The sequence below is a fragment of the Anastrepha ludens genome, chromosome 4, assembly GCF_028408465.1.
Source record: "Anastrepha ludens isolate Willacy chromosome 4, idAnaLude1.1, whole genome shotgun sequence".
NCBI lineage: Eukaryota > Metazoa > Arthropoda > Insecta > Diptera > Tephritidae > Anastrepha > Anastrepha ludens.
Genome location: NC_071500.1, coordinates 87,471,538 through 87,498,600, shown reverse-complemented (window position 1 = coordinate 87,498,600; position 27,063 = coordinate 87,471,538). Strand labels below are relative to the sequence as shown.

Genomic DNA, 27,063 nt, shown 5'->3' with positions numbered 1-27,063 from the left:
AACAACAGAGTACCCAAAAACAACAAGTATGCCAGAAAACAATAGGCAATATGCCGATATCGCTATCGATGTCGATGCCGATGTTGATGCTGATGCTGATGCTGATGCCGACGAGCTGATAAGCATTGGCGACATTTTAACCGCAATACGACGGCTGCTTTGATGGCGGTCGCAGGATAGTAAATGTCAAAGAGTTGGGAAAAAGGCTGAAGCAGAGACTGCGAGGTGTAAGAGTTGAGCAAAATAGAAACCCAATGCGAAACGGGGAGGCGTAGAGAGGAGGCGGGCGAAGGGTAAAGCAGAATATGCGCCAATCCATGGGGATATTGTCAGTTGATATTGATGCATGTTAGTATTAGGAACAAATAGTAAAAGGCGGAGATAAAGAAGAGGCGAATAGTAGAGTACAGGGACTGCAGGGTATTGCAGAGAAGATTGGAAAAAAATGCTTGTCACTTTCTATTGTATTTGGAGTTCCTATTTTCTCACAGCTGAGGCACAATGCACGAACACAAAAGCATCCATTCAGCAGAGAAGTGGTATAAATATGTCAATACGTATGTGTAAATGTGTAATAGACTGTTTGTGGAGGAACCCAATAAGCAGTGCAGTAAACAGAAGTTCCCAACACTTCTGAAGTAAGTGAAAGCAGATAGTATTTTTTATTCGTGATGATACCAGGGAGTACAAGTTGTAAAACAGATTAAAAGTATGGGAAATCCCATAACCAGACACTATTTTGCTCACTTTTTTTCAAAACTGGTTTACTTTGGTAGGCTTAAGGGTAATAAAAAGCAATTTGAAAATTAAAAAAAGAAATTGTATGATTTTAAAATTTATTCAATGCTGAACATTTTGTCATGACTTTTTTTCAAATGAAATATATTTGGTTCCTTTCAATATTTTTTATATATTATACGATAACATATAATTCACAAAAATTTTTTTTTGCAAAAGACAGAATATTTTTGTTCAACATTTTATTTTATTTTTAATAAAAAATGTAGCTTTTAGTTAAAAATATTTGGGCAAAATAAATTTTTTGGTGGTTTTTTATGAAAATGAGTGTATGTGTACGCTTAAGGCTGATAAGAGGTGCTTTAAAAATATTAAAACCAAAATTTATAGTTTTGAAATCTATTCAATGCTGAGCATTTAAAATAAAATGAATGCATGAAAATGAATAAAATAAATGAAATATTTTTGGTTCCTTTAAGTTTTTTTTTACATTTTATAGGATAACACAAAATACCCAACATTTTTTTTTTGTTTGCAAAGAGATTGAACATTTTTGCTAAACATTTTAATCACTTTGGGTTTTCTTTAAAATTTTTATACATTTTATAAGATAAAAGAGAATAATTTTTATATTAATGTTTAAAAAATTTTTTTTTTTAATTTAATTTCTTTAGTTAAAAATTTTAATTTTCTGTTAAAAACTTAATCTTTTTGTTAAAAATTTTGGAAAACAATTTTTTTTTGTGTGCTTTTTCTGAAAATTGATATATTTGTAGACTTGAGACTGAAAAAATTAAAAAAAAAGAATAATTTTTAAATGTCTTCAATGCTGAACATTTGGGTTTCTTAAACATTTTATTTTTCTGTTATAATTTGTTTGGTTTTTTTGTTTATATTGAAAAACAATCACCTTCAGGTGTTGTTCTTATTTTTTAATTAATAGCTGAGATTAGTATATTATGTATCAAAATTAAAAATTATATGAAAATTTCATAATGGGACTCCCACAATTTTTCGTGTTATTCTAAATACTTAGAATATTGTTTGTTATATCAATTCAAAAAATATCAGGGAGCATTTTTCTTTTTTTTTTAAGAAAAAACGGCAAAAAAAATGTTTCTGTTGTCAACAAATTTTGGTTAATTCCTGTCGAAGTACTTCGCTACGTAATGGTAATCTAATTAAATAAATGGTAATTATCACTCATTTGTGTGATTTCTTTTTTTTGTTTTTTAAGAATGCAGAAATCATCATCAGCTCTTCTTTTATGTTGTTTAAAAGATTCATGGCGATATCTATTAATATGAATCCTTTTTTATGGAGTTTTTGAGTTAAGCTGCTCTTCCAGCAAACGAGAAAAATCTGTTTTTTATCATAAGTTTGGGTTTGATCACAGATTATAGACTTTTGTCTCATAAACCGCTCGAGTCCAATGCCAATAGTTGACGCAAATTGTAAACAAGGAGCAGAATATTCTTTTTTCAAGAAAAAATAAAAACAAATTTTTTCAAAAATTTCTCAAATTTTTTCAATTTTTCAAAATTTTAAAAAATTACTTTTGAAAAATTTTTGAGGAAAAAAATTTTGAAGAATTATTCAAGAATAACAAAAAAATTTTTTTTTAAATTGAAAAAATTTTTGAAAATTTGTTATTTTTGAATAAAATGTTTTTCAAATTTTTTCAATTTTTCAAAAAACAAATTGTGAAAATTTTTTGAGAAATTTTTTTAAAATTTTTTAGCTTACAAAAAAAAAAAATTCTCAAAATTTTTTCTCAACAAAATTTTTTTTTCTCAAACATTTTTTTGGTATGCTATAAAATTAAAAAAAAATTGATGGAAATGAACCGTAAGCATTTCAGTTTAAAAAAGTCCATACCAATTTTTTGAATATTGAATAAATCGCAAATAAAAAATTTTCAACATCTTTTTTAATTTACTTTTTGTCAAATAGTAACGGAACTCGAAAGGATATTAAAAAAACGAATGTTACAAATTCTTTCCGGTTGCGATACTTTTTAGTAGTATAAAATTCATGTGTGTATGACTCACCAAAATGTAAATACCAAATACTTTATTGCATAGCAAAATAGTAATGTGAGTACTTGCAATAAGCAGCACAATAACAGGCATGTGGCAATGGTGACACAATAAATGCAAAAAAAATTGAATCAACATTACACACATTTTTAAACAAGAATTGCACACACCACCGAAATAGACAGAAAGAATAATAGTATCGAATCCAATGTAAATGAAATACAAATAAATGCGAATTGAACAAACTGTCAAAATAACATGGCGCGAGCGGCAAGGCGTGAGAGGTGTAAAATAATGGCAAAGACAAATGTTGATACAAAATAAATAGGAAAATTGCGCATCAAATAAAATATGTCATTATAATAAAATGCCATTTGCCATAGTGACGAGATGACGGCGGTCATGGAAGTACGGCAGCTGTAGTAGCTATTTGACAGAAAAAATCGGAATACCAATAGTAATGAACGCAAACCGTGAAATGACACAGGCGTCGAATTTTTCCTACTTTCGAACTTCGAATGTTGCGGGCGTTACATATTTGACCTGTAGCGCTGACTTGTTGGAACTATAGCTCGGGCATATTGATATATTCAAGCTCTGGCTACAGAAGAAAACTCAGTTAACGTTGTTCTAATTCCGAGATAAAATTTGTTAAGTTAGGTCTAAATACAATGTTTTACGAGCCACCAAATCTCTTGGGATGAATTTTAGGGATGAAAGCGACCCTCACCATCCTCACAGAGCGTAAGCACTGGTATATAGGCCAGTGCCACACACGCAGTGAAGATTTTCTTCAAGGCTGCTGTCATGGACTCTGCGCCCTCCTTCAGCATGACAGAATATATATATGCCATCTGGTCCGGGCGACTTGTAGTCGCCAAAAGATTTCATGACAAATCGAATGTTGGCCTCATTCACCACAGATCTGGTAACGTACCAATCATGCCGAGAAGGTGTAGCAGCTCTGACAACCACCTCTATCAATAAGGGCTACTGTCGGCCGATGTTTATCTGATTATCTGGAAAGTGAGATTCCATCAGCAAGCTGAGTGTCTCACTTTGCCTCTCCGTGTAGGAGCCATCAGATTTCCTTAGTGACCCCAGCTTTGCAGTTGTAATCACTCTCGCTGTCATCAAACTTTTGCCATCCAGTTTGCAAAATTTTCAATGCCGGACCGTTAAAATCGATTGGTGATTCAGTAACATATCTGGAAATGCCATTTTTATATCAATCACATTTTTTGGACATACACCTGGCTTAGCAGTATGAAGTGATCAAGCAATCAAAGAACGGCGCTGTATTGTACCATTAAACCAATAAGTTGCATGTCGTGAATCGGTTAGCGCTATTTTCTTCGGACAAATTATGCAGAACCCAAACACCTGCTTTGTTTGTTTTACGAATTTCTTGCAAATGTTCTTGGATAGTCAACCAAGGTTGGTTTTGAGTATTTGACAGTTTCTCGATTGTCTAATGAGTGGAAAAGGCCAAAATTACCAGATTCGAACTTAGAAAACCTCCTTTGGCATTTAGGAATATCCAAGGCACTTGGGTAAACATCGCAAATGTTTTTGGAAGAAACTGTTGCATTACTACCCTTGTGAAACTCCAAAAGCATGCAATGGCGGATAGGAATTTCTTCTGGTATTGGGCTAACCATTTCGCTCCAAACAGCAAAACCAAATATAAAGTTTAAGTTTTCACAACTAAATAAGTCATTTTCAGATTAAAATGTGTCTGTATGACTTGCACTACGCAATGTTCTCATAACCGGTAGGGAAGCATTGACTTGAGCTGAAACAACATTACTTTTCGGTTACGCTAATATTTGCCTTCATAATTTGGAAATGCACTTAATTGTGAACTGCCCTATACTGTTGTGTTCGTAGTCAGCCGCAAAGAGCTACTGATGAACTTCACAAAATTTATGATATTTAGACCCGCTATATCCGCAGGCGTAGCGTAAAAATGAGATCCCAGATGTCGAAATCTTTGTCAGACGAGAGCAGGGCAGCTGAGAAGAAGGTGTTGAGATGATTCCTCTCGTCCTCCAGACAGCTTCTGCAGAACGGACTTGAGGCAATCCCAAGTCTCACGGCATGAACACCTAACGGACAATGTCCGGTAAGGATACCCACCAAATTCGAGAGCTGGGGCTTTATTAGCCTTCGGAGTTCCCTCGAGCGTCTCCGATCTACCCGTGGCCAAAAAAAGCTCCCGAACTTGCACGTTTACTCACTAGCCCAGCAGTCGCTGAGTTGACTCGAGGCCCATCTTTCCTGGAGCAGACCACAGGTTCTTAAGGGAACCCCAATTCTCTTATTTCGCGACAAAACCATCTCCAAACTTCCCTGTCTAGCCAGCTCATCAGCCCAGCAGTTTCCTTCTATGCCGCTGTGACCAGGAGCCCAAATGAGCTTGATGTCGAAGTATTCGGATGCAATCGAGAGAGAAGCCAGACATTCACCATTTTAAAGTACGCGCGACTTTTTCTTACAAAAAATAATGAGGAGAATCCTTTGGCACAGACTACATGAAAATGAATGAATATGAGCAATAAAACTAATTAATTGCCACCGCATGCGCCAAGTGTATACTTACACACACGCACACATACGAAGGGAATATGTACATACAGACACGCAGAAACAAGCAAGCGGAAAAACGATGAAGCGGTCGCAGAAAATCACAATTTACATGCATATTACACAAGCAAATTACAAATTACAAATTAAGTATTACGTATACGCCGCGTGTAACCAGTCTTTATGTTATGCCGTGTGCCAACCAAACCCGATGGGCAACACGTACGTGCAAACGCATAACGCATACTTACTTATAAGCCGAGTAAGGCGAAACATTGAGGAGAAGAGGTGCGAGGTGAACCAAGGGGAGACAAATGCGTGTAATTTCCTTGTATTCATAATAAATTATAATTTGAATCAGAATAATTTAAACTTTACTGAAAAATATTGAAAAATATGGGAATGAATGGAAAAGAATAGAAAAAATAAGGCAGAAAGAGAAGCAGTGGAGCAAAAAGGAAGAAAAGTTGAAAAAAAAGTTGAAAAGTAGGCTGTTGAGAAAAAGTGCAAGTGAGCGGTTAGACGATGCAAATACCTACAAAAAGAATGCCCAAGGTAGACTTAAGCAAATATTAAAATAAATGAATAAATAAATACATAAAAACATATGTGAGGAGAAAACAGAAACGAAACGAAAACCAGCTATTTCCTCAATTGGAGATTTTTCAACTATAGAATCTAAAACGACTAATTGCCAAAAACAGATAACCCGCTCGTTCTAAATAAAAAAAATTGGAAAGTTGTAATTTTAACTGAACGTAGAAGGCGTACGACCATACAGGCATACATTTTTGTGAAAACCATTAAGATTAGCAATACGAAAAGTCATAAAGTAATGTAAAGAACCGAAACCAATCCCATTTTCGGCTTTAACAAAAATAATATAAAGCAGAAAACTAAAAAAGGATCCAAACTAAAATCAGAGAACAATGGAACGGTATAAGGGACCTTAATCAGTCCAAAAAGTTTTTGAACTTCAATGCCAACAGAGCAAAATCTGTTCTAACCCTAGATAAAAAGGGCCTCAGATTACTCGGTGGAGCACTTACAGGTGCCGGTAATAAACACTTTAACCCAATAGGATTATCTAGTACAAGTATGGAACAACTGTGAGGCATTAGGCCATAGGAGAGACAGAATCCTGGGCGCGTACCTACTAGAGGAGGAAGACCTACAATTGCCCCCTCCTAAGGGGCTGGTTCGATTCCTCGGTATACTATGGTACATAATTAGAATTATGTAGTTAGGCGCGCACAATAGATCAATCTGGTCGCAGTGCATAAAGGCCTTAGCCTAACCCGTACAACCATTACCATTATCAACAGCTAGGCTACTGTGGCCGCAAATAAATAAGAAAAATACAAAGGAATCGCTTGGCCTTTCAAGAGAGGATATATCGAAGATCGTGGCTTGTATAACCGATCATTGGCTATGTGGCAGGCATCGCTGGATATTAGAAAACAGAGCAGGTTTTTTAGGTTAATATTTTTTCAGCTCTCTTACGGAACTGTCTGGCGTGGGAATGGGATGAACAGCGCTTCATAAGAGCCACAAAATAGTTCCACCAAAGGAAGGTGATTTTCCCATGTCGCACAATGATATCACAATGAACCTATAAGGTTTAAGTAAGATGGTCTTACAGACCGAGCACCACCATAACCTAAGCATTGGCTCATCCGGGGTTGTAAATGATATTATGATGACAATGAAGTCTAGTTACCTGTTCCTTAAACTAGAACTCTACACCAAGCTTTCACGACATTGTGGCTCTCACCACTATAGCAAAGCAAGGACTGATGCTCTAACTTTATTGCTTTGCAGGTTTGTTGCCAATTTCCAAATGCCTTGGTATTAAGCGACCTAAAATGTCAAAAAATTTTAACTCTTTTTAAAAACTTCATATACCCAGCGTACTACACCATAACTAACCGCGACAGTCAGTTTCACTTTACCGGCACGACCCGGATTTATATTCCGCAATGGACCGTTACTCTAGCAGCATTCCCCAAATGTTCATAGGGAATGCTTTTGATGTTATAACAACAAAAACCACATACAGTAACTCAAATACATTTTCCACCAAACTGCTTTCATTGAAGCGTTTTTTTTTTTATCTACCTTCCAACCGTCATCTCAACGCACATTATTTACGAACTTCACACCAATATTGCCATTTACATAAATTAATATTGTCTCACCCGAACTTTCACAGTAATTAACATGAAAATACTACCACATATAATTACTTATTTGACACGCCTACTCATTAAAAGCAGCGCATGTAGCGGCGTCTGTTGGCTTTGGTTTCCTTTGTGTCTTTATTCCGCATTTTGCTGTCATGCGTGCTTTAATTACTCTTCTTTATCTGTTACCCTTTTCTTGCTGTACATATATTTATTATTCTACTTCCACATACACACTATTTTCTGCTCCTTTTTATTGCATTCATTCTCTAACTTTTGTAACTGCCTTATGAATCCTGCTGGGTATTCTGTTTTTATTTTGCGGTCTTTTATTGGAGTGGTCTTCAAATACATACTAATACGTCTGTTCTATTAGTACTTCGTGCGTATTTACAATATTTAGGAGTAGGTATGTACCGATGTACTTTCAAGTGCAACCCTGATTTGGCGGGGCCTTTCGTACGTACTTCAAACTTCAATAGAATTAATTATTATGATTTTTCTTCATTCTGTTTTGCAGTTTTATGAAGTTGTTAGCTACTTTAGTATTCTGATAATATTTCGTAAAAGTTTCCCCAAGTAATTTTTAAACGAAATGTCAAATGTAACCATTATAAAGTGAAAATGGAGAAGGTCGGGTTGTAGTTGTAGATGGGTAGAAAATCGCGCAAACGTCCACAAGACCTGCCCTTCGCTCCCACCCATTGCCACTGCAACTTTTTTCCACACATAAAATACATTTCCTATGTATACTTTTTTGCTACGACATATTTCTAGTAGTTTTACTAGCAATTCTGTGCCTTCTTACAGCTTCGCATTCCGCGCAGATTTATAATAATTTCTGCTACATTCATGAAAACACTTTTTGCACTTGGTTTCTCCGAACTGGTAATGCCCTCGCGTTCCCTACAATACTTGTATATAAAATATATATGTACATATGTACGTTTATACTTGCATCTGGCAACAATATTTGCAAAGCGAATGGGCGGCAAAGTGTGTTAATGACACAGCAAAGTTGTAGTAAATGTTGCAGAGTTGCAAAAACTGTACGATGCCTGGCACCATCCACACCAAGACAGCGCACAGTTGCAACTTGCATACACAGTGCATATTTTCCTCATAATAAAAGCAAGCAAAGTGGAGCACAAATTATGGCAAATCAACGGATAATAAAGAATTTTTAATTTTGCAATTTAAGTACTTATGCTACTTTGACTTACAGCCATTGCCAAGAGAGTAATGAAATGTTCATCAGAATTTTTGGAATTATACTGACTAGTGCTTAATTGTATATAAAAACATTATAGGTGCATATTTCTACAGTCGGAAACAGAGTAAGTTTATTATCGAAATGATATTACCCAACGTATATGAAGAAACTTTTCTCAAACATTTGAAACTTTCATGCTCTGGTTGATCTTAAATTGTAAATACATTAAAAATTTGAGTTCGATGTCCGAGAGCGATTTCTCGTCAAGCCATCCAAGTATTTTCAGGATTGCCGTCAACTCATCTAAAAATTGGTTTATTTGTTGGCGAAGTAAGTTGGAAAAAAAATGGAAACAAATTAAATAACTAAGTTTCATTAAATTTTAAAAATTTACGTGTCTAAATTTATGAAGTGAAATATCTTCAGTTCCTTTTAACATTTTTATAACTTTTTTAATTTCTTAAAATAAAATATACTTGCCAAACAAATTTGTTCTGGAAATATCTTATTTATTTCTAATTAGTTAGCGCAAAAGACTCAGTATTCAGCATTACCGGAATATTCAGCTTCTTTAAAGTATATTTTGTCCCAGGAAAAACAAATATTTACAAAAAATATATTGAAACGAAAAATGTAATTTTTCCAAAAAAAAACAAGCTTTCGGTTTAAAATTAAAAAAAAAAATTATCAAAACATATAATTCTTTTCAAAACAAATTTTTTTTAAGTAAAAAAAATTCACAACACATATATATTACTTTTTCCTAAAAAAATTTGCTTAAAATATGTATTGACTTGCAAACATTTTTTTTTTTCAAAATAATTCAAATAATTTTTTAAAAGGCTATTTGGTCTTATAAAGATAATTATTCGATCAAAACTTTCTACAAAAGATATAATTTTTTTCAAAAACGATTTTTTCAAAAGTATATTTTGACATTGGAAAAAACATTTTCCTATAATAATAATGTATCGATCAAACTTTTCAACAAACGATATAATTTTTCCAAAAAAGAAAATGTTTAACAATTTATAATTTTTTCCCAAACAAAATTTTTTCAGTAAAAATTTTTGAAAAAAAAAATTGAACAAAAAATATAATAATATATTTTTCGAATAAACCTTTTAACAAAAAATATAATTTATTCAACCAAAAGGGTATATTTTGCCTATAAAAAATTTTTTTCGGTACACATTTTTAACAGAAAATATATTGTCATTTTTTCCAATACAGATTTTTTTAAGGTATATTTTGTCATAGGAAAAAATATTTTCCTAAAAAACTAAATTTTCGATCAAAACTTTCAGCAAAAGATATAAGTTTTTCCAAAACATAATTTTTTAAAAGTGTATTTTGTCCGTTAAAAATAATTTTTCGATCAAAACTTTCAACAAAAGATATAATTTTTTCCCAAAAAGAATTTTTTTAAAAGTATTTTTTGTCCAAGGCACAAATATTTTTTGGACAAAAAATGTAACACAATTTATATTTTTTTCCAAAAAAAAATTTTTTTAAGTATATTTTGTACTATAAAAAAATTTTAATAATATAAAGTTAACAAAAAATATTTGTTCCAAAAAAAATTTTTTTAAGTATTTTTACCCTATAAAATTAAAAAAATTCTGTCAAAATAATATAAAGTATCAAAGATACTTCACTTTAAATAACTCATTGCCAAAATTTTTAGCATTGAATAATTCTCTAAATTACTAAATTTTTGTTAACATGTTTTTAGTTTACCTTATGTTGTCACTCAAGCGCACAAGTAAATCAATTTTTTGAAGAATTTACGACAATGTCTAAAATACTTCGATCTCTCGGCATGGAATCGCTACTAGCCAAATTCTTTAACTAATCTCACAGCTTTGAAAAATCTATAAGTCGGAACTTTATATCCAATAAAATTTTCCAAATGATCTCGAAAATATAAATAAAAAATTCATAAATTCATATCGAAAATAATTTTCCGCTTTTTAGAAATTGTTGAGTCGGAAGTTGATATCTAGCAAAATTTCCTGAGTGATATCAAGATAAAAACTGTAAAAAATTGTATCGCAAGTTGATATCTAAAATCATTTTCCTATTGGTCTCCTTAGAGAAATGTATTAGTGCGAAATCGATATCTAACAAAATTTTGCAATTGATCTAAAACAAAAAAACACAAAAAATAGATTTATACGTGACAAAATTATTTTCCAATTGGTCCTACACCTTTGAACAAGTTCAGAAGTGAAGCAATCAACATTCTCATAATATGCTTGACAACAGCAATTTTTAGTTGGGTCATAAATTCTAAATTCATACATGAGTCGCAAGTTGGTAGCCTACACTGTTATCATTCAAAAAGGTTGAGGAAGACCCTTTTCTAATAGCGATCGCCCTGCGGTAGGCAATGGCACCACGGCGTAATTATGCCAATGGCATAAAAAACCATCTGCCGTTCGGAGGAAAAACATTTGTAGAAAAACATCAAGACGCACACCACAAATTGGAGCAGGAGCTCAGCCAAACATTTAACAAAGGGTGTACGTGCCAATTATATATATATAAAATAATGTAAAATATATTCTGAAACTTCCTCAGACTCCTGCAAAATCCTCCCAAGTAAAGAGTAACAATTCTCAAATTCTTCCAATTACATAAGTGCTAGAAATCACTCGGAGAACCTCAAAGAAGGAGTCATAAGCCGCTTCAATTTACTTTTTCCCATTGATTTGCGCTAATGATCGGCGGCGGTAAACTGAGATTCCCCACTAGGTAAATTCACACTTTAATGTTGACTGGGTAAAAATATACCGCATTGTGGATATATTCCCAAATGCTGGGCTTCTGAACAAATGGGTATTGTACGACCGTAATAGAAGAGTTGTTGCCACTGAATTCGTACACAATTTTGAGTACTCATATTTCGTCAACAACACGCTTTATGTCTTACCATTTTGATACAAATTTGCAAATGCTTTCAGAGCTCTCACTTACCTACTATTTACTTTTTTATAAAGCAGAAAGCTGTATAAGACAGTGCCATAAAAATATGTAGTATATTGTAGTACTTGGGTAAGGACTCTCTGGTGGTAGTAAACATTTTTATTGAATCTGGTTTTTACTGTTGCAAAGTGTGTTTCGGCAAGGGCCACCCAAAAAGAAGAAAAAAAAAACAAAAAAATTGAATCAAAAAATATAATTCACAAAATGTTACTTTCTTCCCATAACACCCATTTCCCACCAATAACAAGCGGCATAAATTTGATTGCTACTGATTCCAATAACACATCTGTCAAGCTCTTATTGCAATAGCGCAATAATTGAAGTTCGAATTGTACACAAAAATAATATTGAAAAAAAAATCCAAAAGTATTGTTTTAAAAGTATGGTAACATATGTCCAATTTAACGAATGCGATTTCGAAATCAAATAATTCTGCTGAAATGGAAAACAATTGAAGCATTTTTAGAGCTGATGATTACTGCTGATGAAAATTGAAAGACATAGGGCAATAAAGTGCGAAGGCGATTATCGACGAAGCAAGTTGAGCTTCTCAAAGGGAAGAAACAGTTCTAGTAAATTTATAGTAATTTTTTTTGGGAATAGGGTCATCGTCAACTTACGACTTATGTACGAATTTATGACTCAACTGGAAATTGGTGGATGAGGATGTTGATTGCACAGGTTTCAGATGAACTAGAAAATTTTGGTAGACTCAAAATCTTTCAAAGGAAAATGGTTTTCGATATCATTTTGTAACTTATAAATTTATTTATTTTTGTGTTGTTTTTTTTAGATCAATTAGAAAAGTTTGTTAGGTATCAATTTCCGACCCATACATTTATCTAAGGTTTGATACCAATTGGAAAGTGTGTTTATATATCAACTTCTGATACTATTTTTTATTTTGTTATCACTTAGAAAAGTTTTATTGGATATAAAGTTCCAACTTATAGATTTCTCAAAGTTTTGAGATTAGTTGAACAATTATGCTAGCAGCGATTCCATGTCAAGTGATCGAAGTATTTTAGACATTGTCGTAAATTCTTCAAAAACCTGATTTATTTGTAGGCTTGAGTACTTAAAGAGGCAACTCAGTTTATATCTCTCTTATTCACTTTTTGCAAGTGTGATGCAAATTCTGAGAACAACAACGCCAACTCTAGATGCCATCAACTATATGAAGAACTTTATATCGCCTGGCGAGACGCTATAACAGCTCAGCTCCTGAAAAACTGAAGTAGCGACTTCATTGAAAGAATGCATCGCCAGACAATATTGATTTGAAACAATGAAACATTGTCAGGCGACTCAATAAAGGCGATAAAAAACTTCCGTTCTCCACATAAGGATTAAAATCTTCACAGGATTATAAACAAAAGACTTATAAGCCACGCAGAAAGAGTTCTTCTAGAGTATCAATGCGGAAGTCAACCTGCAAAGTCAAAAATAGGCCAAATTTTTTCTCTCAAAGAGTGCATGGGGAAACGTTTTGATTAAGCTGCAGATGCTGTTTAATGATTTTAAGCAAGCTTTCGATAGTATCAAATGATATGACTATTCACACAATATTTTCTAGACGTAAAATCACAGACAAACCAACCAGAATAGTGATTATGACTTTGAAATGAACTGTATTAAATGATAATGAAATATAAGACAATAAATCAGAATCCTTCAAAATTAAAGCTGAAGTAAGACAAGAGGATGACGGCCACCGTAGCCGAATGGGTTGGTGCGTGGCTACCATTCGGGAGCGCGTAAGTTCAAATCTCCGTGCATAAAATAGCAAAATTATAGAAAAAGTTTTCTCTAGTCGCCCCGTGGCAGGAATGGCAAGCCTCCGAGTGTATTTCTGCCATGAAAAAGCTGCTCATAAAATACCATTTACCATTCGGAGTCGACCTAAAATGACCATTTATGGAACAACATAAAGACGCACGCCACAAATCGGAGGAGGAGATCGCCCAAACACCAAATAGAAGGGGTGGACATATATTAAAGACGATCTGGACATATATTAAACGGAACTACGCATACGTGAATGACAAAGCAATTGTCAGCAAAAACATTCACGCCCTATCCAAAAACTTCGCACGAATTGCAACTAGTAGAATTGGCTTTGAAATGGAGAACGGAGATAAAACGAAATATATGATGATGTCCACACGAAATAAACGAACATCAGACAAACTAAACATTGGCTATTTTTCTTTTGAATTCGGGGAATCTCTTACCGACTTAGGCCTCAAACTAAATAGATACAATTCAACAAGCCTCACCATCAATGAGAGAATTTAAGCAGCTAAGAAATCGTAGGCGTCACTATCGAAACTCTTCAAATCCGTATCATCATTAGAGCAGTATTTTGCTATGAAGTTGAAGCGTGGACACTAATTTAAGCAGATAAAGCAAAACTGCAAACCTTCGAAAGAGGTCACGGCGCGTGGCGAAGCTACAACTTTACTCCATCTTTCAGGCAGCATACGGATTCCTCTTACGGAAAATTCGAGTTCTTTTGATTTGATCCATTCATTGAGCCAATTTGCGATGCTCTCGGAAGAAGAGAACCGCTTCCAATAAGGACTGACTGTATTGATCGGAACAGACGGATGCAATGTCTGGGGAATACGGGGAGTGGGACAAGATTTCCCTTTTGCAATGCAGTCCTTCTAAATATTTCTGGACCTGTTTAACAACGTGTGGCTTAGCGTTGACATGCAGCAACATCAGCTTGTCATGTCTACCGTCCCATACCGGCCGCTTTTCTTTCAGAGCTCAATTCAAGCGCATTAGCTGCAGTCGGTAACGATGGTTTCATATGGTTTAAGGAGATCATAATAGATGGCATCTTTCTGATCCCACCAGATAGATACACAACATAACCTTCGAATCATAAAGTTTTTTTTCGCTGTCAATGGACCTGGCTCACCTGGCATGCTCCAACTTTTTTCGACGCCTTACCTCCCTTTACAAGTTATATTTGGTGGAGCGTAATTACCATAAATATTGATCAATATCCGACACGTTTCAGCTGCACTTTTCTTTAAAAGGTAATAATGACAAACAGCAAATGCTGTTTTTTCAGGACGAGCATAGAAATTTTTGACGTCAGATAAAAAAGGATCTTTACGCTTCAAACGAATGTCAACTACAGCGATCGAGACCTCACATATACACCTTCAAACCATCAGTATATTACTAAAGCGAACACAAAAATATCAGCAGCGACACCTATTTTACGAGGGCGGAAACTTATTCCCATATCCAATACATATTTTAAATCTTATCTATAACAACCTGTGGATATGAGGTGTCCATTTATAGTGAAATTCTGTCTTCTAACAGCCTCTAATGCATCCAGACTATAGTCTTGGATAGTTAGACTATCTACCTTTCGAGCTCTGCATATTGCATAATGTATTAAAAGAAAATTCAATATTTAAAATTCAATAGAGACCAACAAAATTCACTTCAATCAACTCTTCTGCTAGAAAATCAGAACTAATGCAATTGAATAGCTGAACGCAAGAATAAAGCAGAAAAATATTCATCAAAATGGTATGCACTTTTTTGAGTTACTTTTCCGAGTATTGTTCTTTTTTCCAAGCAAAACTTCTTAAATTAAAATCACGGTTTTTTTACAAACAAGCGCTTGATGTAATTATGTTAAATTAAGCCGATTAAGTGGATTACGTACGAAATTATGTTAAAAAAAAAAAAACAAAAAAAAAACAGAATGAAAATTATTTATTTGATTACATAATTAAAATGAATTATGTCTGGAAATAAAAAAATGGAATGTTAAAAATCAATTGCACACATGAAATATGTATGTAACTATGTACACTCGTATTATGTATATTCGGTAAACAATGAAAAAGCTATAAACTGATAAAATAAGTGTGACACGTAATTTCAGTGATATAAATTCGAAAAAATGGCAAACAAATTACGAAACATTATTTGTATACACGCATAAATCTTTTTACAAAATAAAAAAAATATAAGTGCATATTACAACCATATAAATATAAGCCTGAACCCGTATGAATATGTGGGTAATTTTTTATTTGCTGCACAACAAATTGCACAGCAAATATCCACAACTACGGAGGTTAACCTGAAAATGGACAACAAAAAATGCGACATGTCCATGTGAATTGTGATGTGAGAGTGAAGGGAAAGCAAATTGATTTCAATATTTTTGATGTACGTCAAATTGCGAATGGAGATCAATGAGCGTGACAGACAGCAGACGGTGTGTTACATATACATACATAGGTATACCCGGTAGGGAAATGAACAAACTGAGAGAACTTGTGTTATGTTTGTAGATAAGTATTTGTAACCCCAACTGTTGATTTTAGATCATAGGCGCTACATGATGTCTGCTTACAATAGCAATCAGTTGAAAGTTGGTTATAAAAAAGTACTTTCAAGTTAGGCCATTTTGAACCATTTCGGAACTAGTTACTTTGCAACCAATTGGTAAGCACGCTTGTTTTAATGATGACAGTATTTTTTTATTGATGTCAGAAAACTATGTGCCAAGCACATTTCCTTTAATAACGGCTGTATTTGCCATCTGGTAACCAATCAATATACGCATAAGAGTATTTAAGGATTTGAGTATTTCACAACATTTAAAGTTGGCCCTTTTAAAACCACTTCGCAACTAATTCCTTTGGAACCTATTACTAAGTACACTTACTTCAAAAATAGTTGCCCTTTATCACTAGTCACCTGGCAATTGATATTATGTACGTATTATATTAGCAAATAATTAAACTCTGATTATAGACACACATTTTTAAGTTAGTCAGCTTAAAATCTGGGGAAAATTATTTACTTGGATCTAGTTTGTAACTAGATAACTCATGTATTAATTGGATTTTAGGTCAGCTGTGAAAGAAGTTTAAAAAATTATTATTACGGTTTCACAAAAATCGTGTTCTAAATCAATTTGGTACTAATATCTTTAGAACTAGTTTGCAAACTAGGTGGTTTTAGGTGCAGCCCTAATCAATTATGAGAGAAGCATTTTTTTGTTTTTTTTTTTTAATTTTTTATTAACGATTCTGAACATTTTCCAGAAGCGTTGTACTATTGAAACTAGTACATAAAAAAAGATACTAGTAAGCAATTTTCCTTTGATAACTTCAGAGAGAAGCTCATGATAAAAAACTCACCGCTAACAATTTTCTAAATTTCTAAAACAGTGCGAAAGTAATTCATTCGAAACTTGTTAATTTCAAACTAGATATTTTGAAACAAGTTATTTGAAACTAGTTAATTTGGAACTAGTGAGCTAGCTAGCAGCTAGAATAATTTTCTGCAATTCAAATAATTTTCTGCAATTATGTGAAAAGATTTAATTAATAATAATTTAATCATAGTTTTACGAGGAATATTTCTGCTATATTCAGAATGTTGAACAATTAATTTACTAGGCTTAGAACATACTTCAAAATCATATATCAAACTCAGCCGAAGAAAACCTTCACGAAATCTAGGACTAATACCTTATCGACGGGAGAGTTCGTATTAGAAAAATATGACCTAAGAACGAAATGAAGTGTAAGAAGAAGGACGCAAGGTGATGAGAACAAGCAAAATTATACCAAAACTCCAACTCCTACGGAACATGCAGTAGTTGGTGCCTGGACTTGTTTTAGGTCCCACAGCTAATATTATTTTATTTTAATTTATTTTTTTTTTTTTGTAAAGAGTATTAAAACTATAACCAGCTTATTTTAGTCCTACAGGGTATGCACATACGTATATATGCGCATGTACATACTTTCGATCAAGGTATTTATGCATAAATATATATGCCCGTGTGTATGTATGAGCAAATACTTGTAAGAGCCCATGTCCTTTCCTCGACTTTGCTAATGTAAGCCGTTCAAATGGCACCCCATTCCTACCTCTTCCTTCTTCTGCTCTCAGCCAGCCATTCCGTTCATAATGTACACTCCAAAACTGCGAAGCGCCGGAATCGCCTGCCGAATGATTTCAAGCATTCAACTGTCCAACCATTCAATTTTATTCAATGCAATAAAATGACAAAAAGCACACTTGTCAGCAATTTGCCCACATGTCATACGGCATACGAAACAAAGCTAGCAGAGGCGAAACGTGGCGAGGCAAGGCAGCAGGAAAGCAGGAAGGCGTTGTGCCGGACAAACAAATTGTGAATGAGAGATGGAGGTGGGAGACAGCCTTACAGCACATGTAGCTGACTACCACAGCGCACATCAATGGCCGTAGCCAAGTTGTTGGAGAAACAGCAGTAATAATAACAACAACAATAACAAAGACAATCATGAGCAGTCGCGCACCACAAAATGCCTTGTAAACATGCGTCGTAAATGCGTGCAAATGCATGCGAATTTGCTACTTTGTTTGTGTATGCAAGTTCTATGTGTATGCGTGTGAGTATACATATGTATGTGTGTGTATAGCTGTGTGTCGAGGAAACAAACTTTATACTTGTTATTTTCTACTTTGTTGCCTACTTTTGTGCGTAGGCTTTGCACTGTTGGTTTTCGTTTGTATTTTTGTGTGCTACTTGATATGATACCTTTGAATGTTGCTCTGCGGCAGCATAATAACAAAGTGGGCAACAATAATAACAGCAGTGACAAAAAAATGCTACAATAATAACAAAAAATGTGTCTAAACAGAAAAAAACAATTCAAATGAATGCGTATAATCGAAGGTCTGACGTAGTAAGAAATTAGCATTGGATGAATACGTGTGCAAAGCTGTGTGTGGGTAGTAGTGGTAATAGTACAACGAACTAACAAAAGTTCACTTAAGTAAAGGAGAATGCCCCAGTATATAAGTGCCCGTAACTTTTTGACAAAACGGTGGGTTGCAAGGGTCTAATAGATTCCAGATAAATACAGACGCTAAATTTCTGTGAATAGCGAAATATTTTAGCTATGCTGTCTGTCCATCCGTTAAGAATTAAAAGCAAAAACCTTTTAAGTCGATATTTTCTAAGCAATACAATAAGAATCTCAGAAATTTATTCTATTATTGATCATAAATTTTAACATTTCAAAAAAATGATTAAATATCAAATTTTTGGGATAATAAATCACAATGACTACAGTCTCATCTTATAAGGTGTCTAATTATTGTGAATAATTCACAACTGATTAAAACCCATCTTTTCCAATTAATGTACATATATTTGATTGAATGTGTCGAAGGTTTTTGTCAGTCTCTATTCTAACCGTTCTCTTACAATGGTGGTTTTGGCTGAGTGGAGATGAGATTCTACCAAATACATATTGTATATTGTACGATATTGAGTCCAGCGTAAATAATTCAGTTGTCTTATATATTAGGATATACCTTTTTGTTAATATGAGAAATCTTCTATCGATATTAAGCTGTGTGAGATGGAGAGGCAGATTTATATGTGCCTGCAGCGACAGCCTCATGGCCTTAGACAGCCGCCCAACCCATGGAATGCCAGAGTAAGAAAGTAAAACATACGAAACATTTCAAATTTTTGTATATTGTATATATTCTGAATAGCAATTTAAACCACTAATTTGTTGACCAGTGTATATTTCGGATGAAATGAGGATAAATTACTCTCAATTTTATTTCCAACGAGCTAAAAATTCACTAAATCTCGACGAAGACATTTGACCATTTTATTTAATCACAAAAAATGCACATACAAATACTGAAAAAATGCGAAATAAATTAAAAATGTTTACTAAATCACTTTGCAATTTTTTTAAGTGTATGTATAAATATTTTCTTTTGCTTAACTATTTCACCGAACAAATACTTATAAAGTTAAGTAAGTATGTTATTCAACTAGTGCAAAAGTGGTTTCCTAGGTCCTGGTCGAAGTAAATTTTCACTGTCACACTGTGCTATTATTCCCTTTTTTTTTTTTAGCTCAACAAGTCTTCAAACTTTTGTTGGTTGCCCCATAAGCTGTACGGCTATACACTTTTGCATATACTTCTACATGCGTGGTATGTATGTATGTGGGCCAATGTACTTATATGCGAGTATGTATGTGTATGTATTCATCTAAATGGTCAACAATGCGACAAGGAAAAGCTCAAATTCGGGCGAAGGCACGTGTGCTTAACAAAAAAAAGGTATACAAATGCTTATGTTGCACACACATCCACACATTTCCTCGAATAAAACGTGGGCGTGTAATTGTATTCAGTTCATTTAAACTTAGGTGAATAAGAAAAATATTAGAACGAATTCTTAGTGTAGACATATAAATTATATTCATTGTGTGAAACTTTGAATTTCTTGCTTAAGTTAGTTTTAAAATAAGCAATAATCCAAATTAACAGCTGAAGCCATATACATTTTGAAGATTTTAAGGCTAAGCAGTTCTAATTCAATTCCATTTACTTTATATTATTTTATTTTTAGAATTTTTTCTTCTGTTTATTTATTATTATAATTTTTTTTTTTTTTTGTTATTTTATAAAACATTTTCTTGTAATTATTTTTTATTTCCATTTTTCTTATTATTTTTTATTTATTTATTTTTTGTTTTTATACCATTGCTCCAGGATTTTTCAATTCAATTCTGTAAGAGATTTATGTAAAATACTCGAAAGACTTCCTTAAAAAAGTTAACTTATTACGATAAAAGAGTGGGAATCCAGATTTCAAAAAAAAGTTTACTCAACACCACATATTAAATTATTTAAACGTAGAAATGAAAAAAAAATTTTGAATGAAAAAATTAAAAAAAAATTTTTTTTGTTTACCAAGCTGTTTTGTTTGACATCGTCGATTGCATGAAGATCGCCCTATCTCAGCTATTGATTCAATAATGCCCTATTCCAGAAGTTTGTTGAAGAACGCCCTAGCTTAGATCAATCAAATTCTGAAAAGGGCGTTCTTGGATCATTAGTTGAAAAGAATCACAATGAAAAAGATCCATCCAACCATCTTAGCTTACATATTAATAATAAATATTTAATTGATAAAAATTGATTTCTAACGTAAAAATTTCGAACAAATTTGTTTCATACCTTCATCTCCAATAATAAATTTTTCATTTAAAACAAAAACCAAGTAAAACAAACTTATGTTTACTTTTTTTAATTAAGCTTACAGATTAAATAATTTCTACTGTTGAAACGATAAAAAAGTAGAAATGATGAAAAACATGTTTTGAGAAAATATTTCCGAACAAATTTTTCCATACTTTCGTTTACAAAACAAATATTTTTTTTTTCATTTCATCACATTAAACTTGGTTTGCCTTTCTTCTGGTTGTAGCTTCAACCTTCTCCGCGCTATATCCCTACATTCAAGGAGATGATGCATTGAACATTCTAAGTTTATCCTTTGGGAGTGTTCTAAGTCATTTAAACCTCTTTTGATTGTACCTTCCAAATAAGAATTTCACCTGGCGTAGCCACATAATTTGATGCCAACAAACCTCTCTTAATCTTAGCTCTTCACTCCTAAGTTTCTAAGCAAGGAAGCGCTTGAGTTCTTGTCGAGGCTGCAGCCTCTCTCGCCAATACGTCCACTACTTCGTTCTCACTTATACCTCTGTGTTCTGGAACCCAAGATAGCCGTATGCGATTGTGGACCAGTGAGAACTAAATCTCACAGAGTAATCTCTGGATAGCTCTTAGCAATTCCATGTTCACTTTTCCTCTCCCGAAGCCTTCCTTGGTAATATTCAAGTGCGTGACTGATTGCTGGATAACTAGATTTAATAAGCGGGGTCAGCTGAAGCATCACCTATAAGAGCTTCAGCTGTCTCGTGAGACCCAAGTGACACTGGCACAATTATGTTCTTGATATTGTAGCTGGAAACTTTGTCTTATTCAAAAGTGAGCCCGGCATACGTCTCAACATATGTCCAACATGCAAGGATACCCCGCATATCACTAACCATCTCTTCACATGCCCACCTGAACCGACTCATATAACACCCATTTCCCTCTGGTTCCAACTTGTTGAAACAGCTTGGTTCCTGAGTCTACACTTCGAAGAAATAGAGGCCTCGGCTCAATATAAAAAACACACAACTTTCAAGAATTTGGTTGATGTGATTTCAACACCTCACAATTTCATGAGTTACCCTTAATTTTGGAAATATTTTCTTACAAGGTTAGATTAACTCAACTAATGATGATAAACTACCAGCTGGTATGCTATCCTATCAAACCGGCTATCCAAGTAAACATTTGATTTTGATATTTCTCCGCTGATAGGCATTTTTGAAATGTTCACGAGACCAATCAATTTTTACCTGCCCGAACGGAAATTCCTACACACACAATTTAAGTCACGTATGTAAGCGTGTGGGTGGTTGTTGTTTTTCGCCAACCACATGTGCCTGTATGTATGTATGTGCACTAACGCAAAACAACAGGTTACATTAAGCATTTTGTCGCTACACTTCCGACTTTAATCAAAATGATATTCCTTTATCCATCGTGTCGATATATATGCGTGTGTAAAAATACATACACACATATGAGTATAAATAAAATAGTTTCACCCTCATTGCTATTCACAGAATGTTTTGCTAAATTTGACAGGAAAACTGCGGCAAAAATGTTGATATATTGAAATTAGCTGCGACAAATGGATGGATGTGCAATCGTACAAATAAAAGCATAGATAATATTGATGCATAAGCAAGTGTGGACGATGGCAGTGGTGGGTGGCATTCAACTAGCAATTCGATGGATCGATTCGGGCATAGAAAAGCTTAGACTAAAAACTATTTGATGCTCGGCGCAATGCTCGAAATTTCTCAATTTTTTGTTTTGTTGCAAAAAGGCAAATGCGATATGTGCCCTAAAGAGGAGATTGAAAAAATAAGCTATTTTTGCAATTTGGTTTTTAGAAAAACTACACGGGTCGATAAAATTAATCGAATATATAATAATTTACCAACAAATCAAAAAACAATTTTTTATAAGTATTCGTAGAGCTGAATTCGAATGTTTTAACTTAAAAGTGCAAAATTTGTGGTACAATTAAAGTTATGAAGCATCACAATTTCTTTATTTTTTCTAACAAAGAAATCTTTGTACGTACAGCATTTTAAAGTTTAAGTCTTCCCCTTGCTAGCCTTTGTTGAAAAAGGAATTGGGATAAGCGAAAACGGATGTTCGTGGCTCATATTACCGACTATAAGTTATACAATTTTTTGGGCGAATAATTTCCAATTTATGACTCTGTAGCGTCTCGGTTTTTGAAAAAAAGCACAATTTTTTATGATTACTTTTGTTTTTTATGTTAATATTTACATATTTACATAAAAAGTGTAAGAGGATCACGCAAGATTTTTTAGATAGGTTTTTAGTCGAATGTCAGTTTATTTCTAAAGCAAGAAGCAGAAACTGTGCAAACCAATTTTTTCTTTGAAAATGATTATTGGGTTATATACAGTTGGAATTTTCAAAAAATCGATTTTCTTTCTTAATGTACATACTATATATGTAAGAATACACATAGAAAATTTAATACCGTTTCGGTGAATATTTTCGAAGTTACACGCAACTTTGAAAAGGCGTTTCAGAGTGCTTGAAACTACAAGGCCGGGGTTTTCAAAGTCGGTGACTAAGACTACTCGAAAACGGCTAAACCGATAAGTCTCAAATTTTAAATATATTTTTTAGCAATTAGTTGAAGATTTTTTCTCGCCGATAAATATTTTTTTTATAAACCATTGAAAAAATTATTTTGCTTATTCCTTCGATTAATTACTAGATTTAACATTAGTGTAACGAAATCTGTTTGGTTTTTTTAATTTCAGTGGATCCAGTTCAGAGACATAGTGTGCGCAAAACGCCTTTTTTGAGAGGAGCTCCCGGAGATCAGCTGTAGCTTCTTTCCAAATAAATATTTTTAGTAGTGCTAAGTCTTAAAAAACCGTTAAAAAACATTTTAATATGTGTGCAAATTTTTAGATCAATAAACTTAAAAGTTTTCTCAGCAAAAATTCCGGAAAATTCGCTTTTTTCGGCCTTCTAACTGTATATAACCCCTTAAGGGATTATTATGACAATTAGCAGAAATTCAAAAGATTGCAAAAATACAAAAAAAAGAGTTTGACAAAATTTAAAAAAACTATTAATTAACTAGAAACTAATTTTTAAAAAATCAAAAATTTTTTTGTCTGAAAATTATTAAGGTGGCCGACTGTAAATCAATCAAAAAAAATTTGGTATTTTTTTATTTTTTATTATTATTTTGCCTGAAAGAAATTAATAAATTTAAAAAATAAAAAAAATTATTATTCATTTAATTTTGGTTGCCCTGAATGTCTCCTTTTTCATATTCGATATATTTTATGTGTCTCTTTTTTAAGTCATGCAAAACAAATTAAGCGGCTATTGCGCCAATCAAGAAGAATAAAACAAATTTCGACCTCAGTAAACAAGTGAACCACATGAAAAACACGTCACTATTCCACCACAATAAATTATAATTATAATAATTATATAAATTATAATAATTAATAATGATGGGATATATCTAACTTTTTATTCAGCTGAATGAATTTTTTTTTGTTACTGAAAAATTTGAGATCTCGGTATTTAACAAGTTCCTGTCTTATTAGCCCATCACCAAAACAAATGATTTGTTCGTCATGCGAACTTCGCCTCGCGTGTCGATTGGGTGGCAGGTGGCAGCAAAACTACCGTTGGAATTTTAGAATTATTCATTTTGAATAATTTATTTGGAATTATTATTTTTTATTACTTTATTATGAAATGTATCTACAATGAAGAACTGTTTTCCGAAATTTCATTTATTTCATTCGCCCAAGGAAAAAATTCCGAGCTATAGTTATTTTTTTCGCCACTTCAGTGGCCTAACCTCTTAACCTGCCACAGTTGTACTTGCCACACCAATATTGTATTTATATTATTATTGTAAAGTGTATTTCAGAAATATCCATTGGAAATTCTACGGTCAATTACATTTTGGTTGAGTTGGCAGAAAATAAAATAAATAAACAAGGTTTAAATAACAATTATTGTACACTTATTGTATAGTTGGAAAATTGTGATGCACTGATATATTTGATTTACAAAATATATAATAAATATTTATGCATGTGAAGTGCGTAGATATTTCCTTGCTTGACAAATAATGCAGTTTTTCAAATTTTACCCCCTCAAACTTAGAATAGAATAAATAAGTATATAATACAATATAAATATATGGAAACAATTTATAAACTATATATCTTTAGGGCCACAGAACTCAAGCTGGCAGCACACTGTCGGGCTGCGCCAAGCAAAGTCCTTACTGGGAAGGTACAACGTCGTGGATACCTGCCGACGTAGGCTTCACTCCATGGTGCTTAAAGGCACAGAGGTACAAATGCATGCGTCAGAGCCCTAAAGCGTTAAAAGCCTTTACGGTAGCGTAAAATGGGCACAGTAGCCACCTTGATGTGGTTCGAAACCACCAGGAAATCAATATGTTTTGTTTTTGACCAAATAAAGCATAAAAATTTTACCTTGAACCAGACCAATTTTTACAATTTTTAAGAAAATTGACTGTTAATTTCATACTTTTATTTTATTATAAGCTTCGAAGAGAAAAATTTTTGTTGTGTACCAGAGTAATTTTAATTCAACAATAAAGATTAATTATAATGAGCTATAAAATATAAAAAAAAAATTAAAAAAAAATAACAAAAAATAGTTCAAGAGTGAATATTCTAGATTGGCCTTATTTTGTTTGCGAGAGTGGTAAGGCTGGCAATAACCTTAAACCAAACCGAATATATGAGGATCTCAAAGCTGAAAAGAAAAGCATCTGGCGTAATTGACATCGAAGACTTCAGTTTTGGGGGCGCATTCAAAAGTACATAACTCGTCGTACTAATAAGTAACGACAACAGCACGCAGGACATTATATCTGATCCTGGCGGCGAATTGTGCATACTACCCTAACATAAATCTCCTGAAGTCAAGTGAAGAAATCCGGAGCATGAATATTGCAGACGAGAAGCGCCTAAGAATATTTGAGCGCAAAACATTGCGTAAAGTATGTGGCCCACCACGCGAAGAAGATGGCGAGTACAGAATAAGATACAATAAGGAGCTGCTAAGTCTCTGCAATATTCTGGCCAAATATTTTTTCGAATGCTGACTTATGGCCCAAAACCCCGCAATCCTACTACAAAAAATCCGAAAGAGAAAATGGGACTGGATTGGCCGTGTTCCACACAAAGGAAATGGTGATTAGATTAGATTTGTGGGGGGTTGGACAAGTCCAAGCACTCGGGGAAGGAATAGAGATAGGAAGGATAAAATGTGGGTGGTAAGACGGATAAATTAGTTTGAGGACACTCTTCCACAAATCTCGTTGATTCATTGATGAATCTTAAGAGATCCGGATGAGGAAGAGTATGAACTATATCCATATTCAGTATATCGCAACCCAATATCCTAAGTCTGATTCTGGAAAGGGATAGGCATATCGAGCTGTCGACGACCCCCATGGCAACCATATGCTGACCACAGGCGTTGTGCCCTGTGATTACACCCACCAGTACTCTGTTTGGTTCTTTCACAAAGCACTTGGCTACTCTGCACGAGTTTAACCCAGACCAACGTCCCCTATGAGTAGACCTCATGAGGTCGTCAATCAATAGTTGAATCGATGCAGAATTGGTGACTTAACATGGGCCGCCATTTCCTGAAACTCCCAAGGAAGCCGCAGACGTGGAAGGCCAGCTATTACTTGGGCAGGATACGTCATCCGCATGGATGACGGTGAGCCACAAAAACTTTTGCTGAACTACAATATTTTATACTTAAACCTCAAAATCTTTATGCCCCGGTAGACCAAAAACAAATTGGCTGCATAACATCACCAAGGACCTGAAAAAATTAGGCGTAAAAAACTGGGAATCTCCTTAAGTGGAGGAAGATTGGTAAGGACTGTAACGCTAATAGTTGGTGAGGCTGATGGTGATTTTGTACTAGACTCCTTATCAACGAAAAACAGAAAAAAGCAAAATCTAAAAGCTAGGAATCGATAGCATCAAAATTTATGCATTAAAACAGAAAACCAAAGAAATAAAATAAATGTTGTCGACTTGTTTTTTATTACACAGTAGAAACCCGAAACTATCTCGTAGTTGGGATTTTCAATAGGATATAAGTTTCAGGATTCAAATATTGTTTCAAATACTTCGCGTAGATTTTAATATTTTATTTTTATTTTAGTGAGTTACGAGCATTTTTGTACACACCCACAATACCATTCATTGGCTTAGTTTAAGTGAGCGTTGTTTTCGAATAGCTACTATACA

The 27,063-nt window shown here is 33.7% G+C and overlaps 1 protein-coding gene across 2 annotated transcripts in view; it reads right to left on the bottom strand.

Annotated features, from left to right (window-relative positions):
- LOC128860086 (uncharacterized) overlaps window positions 1-27,063 on the bottom strand; it is a 205,421-nt gene that overhangs the window by 108,859 nt on the left and 69,499 nt on the right. The window lies entirely within an intron of this gene.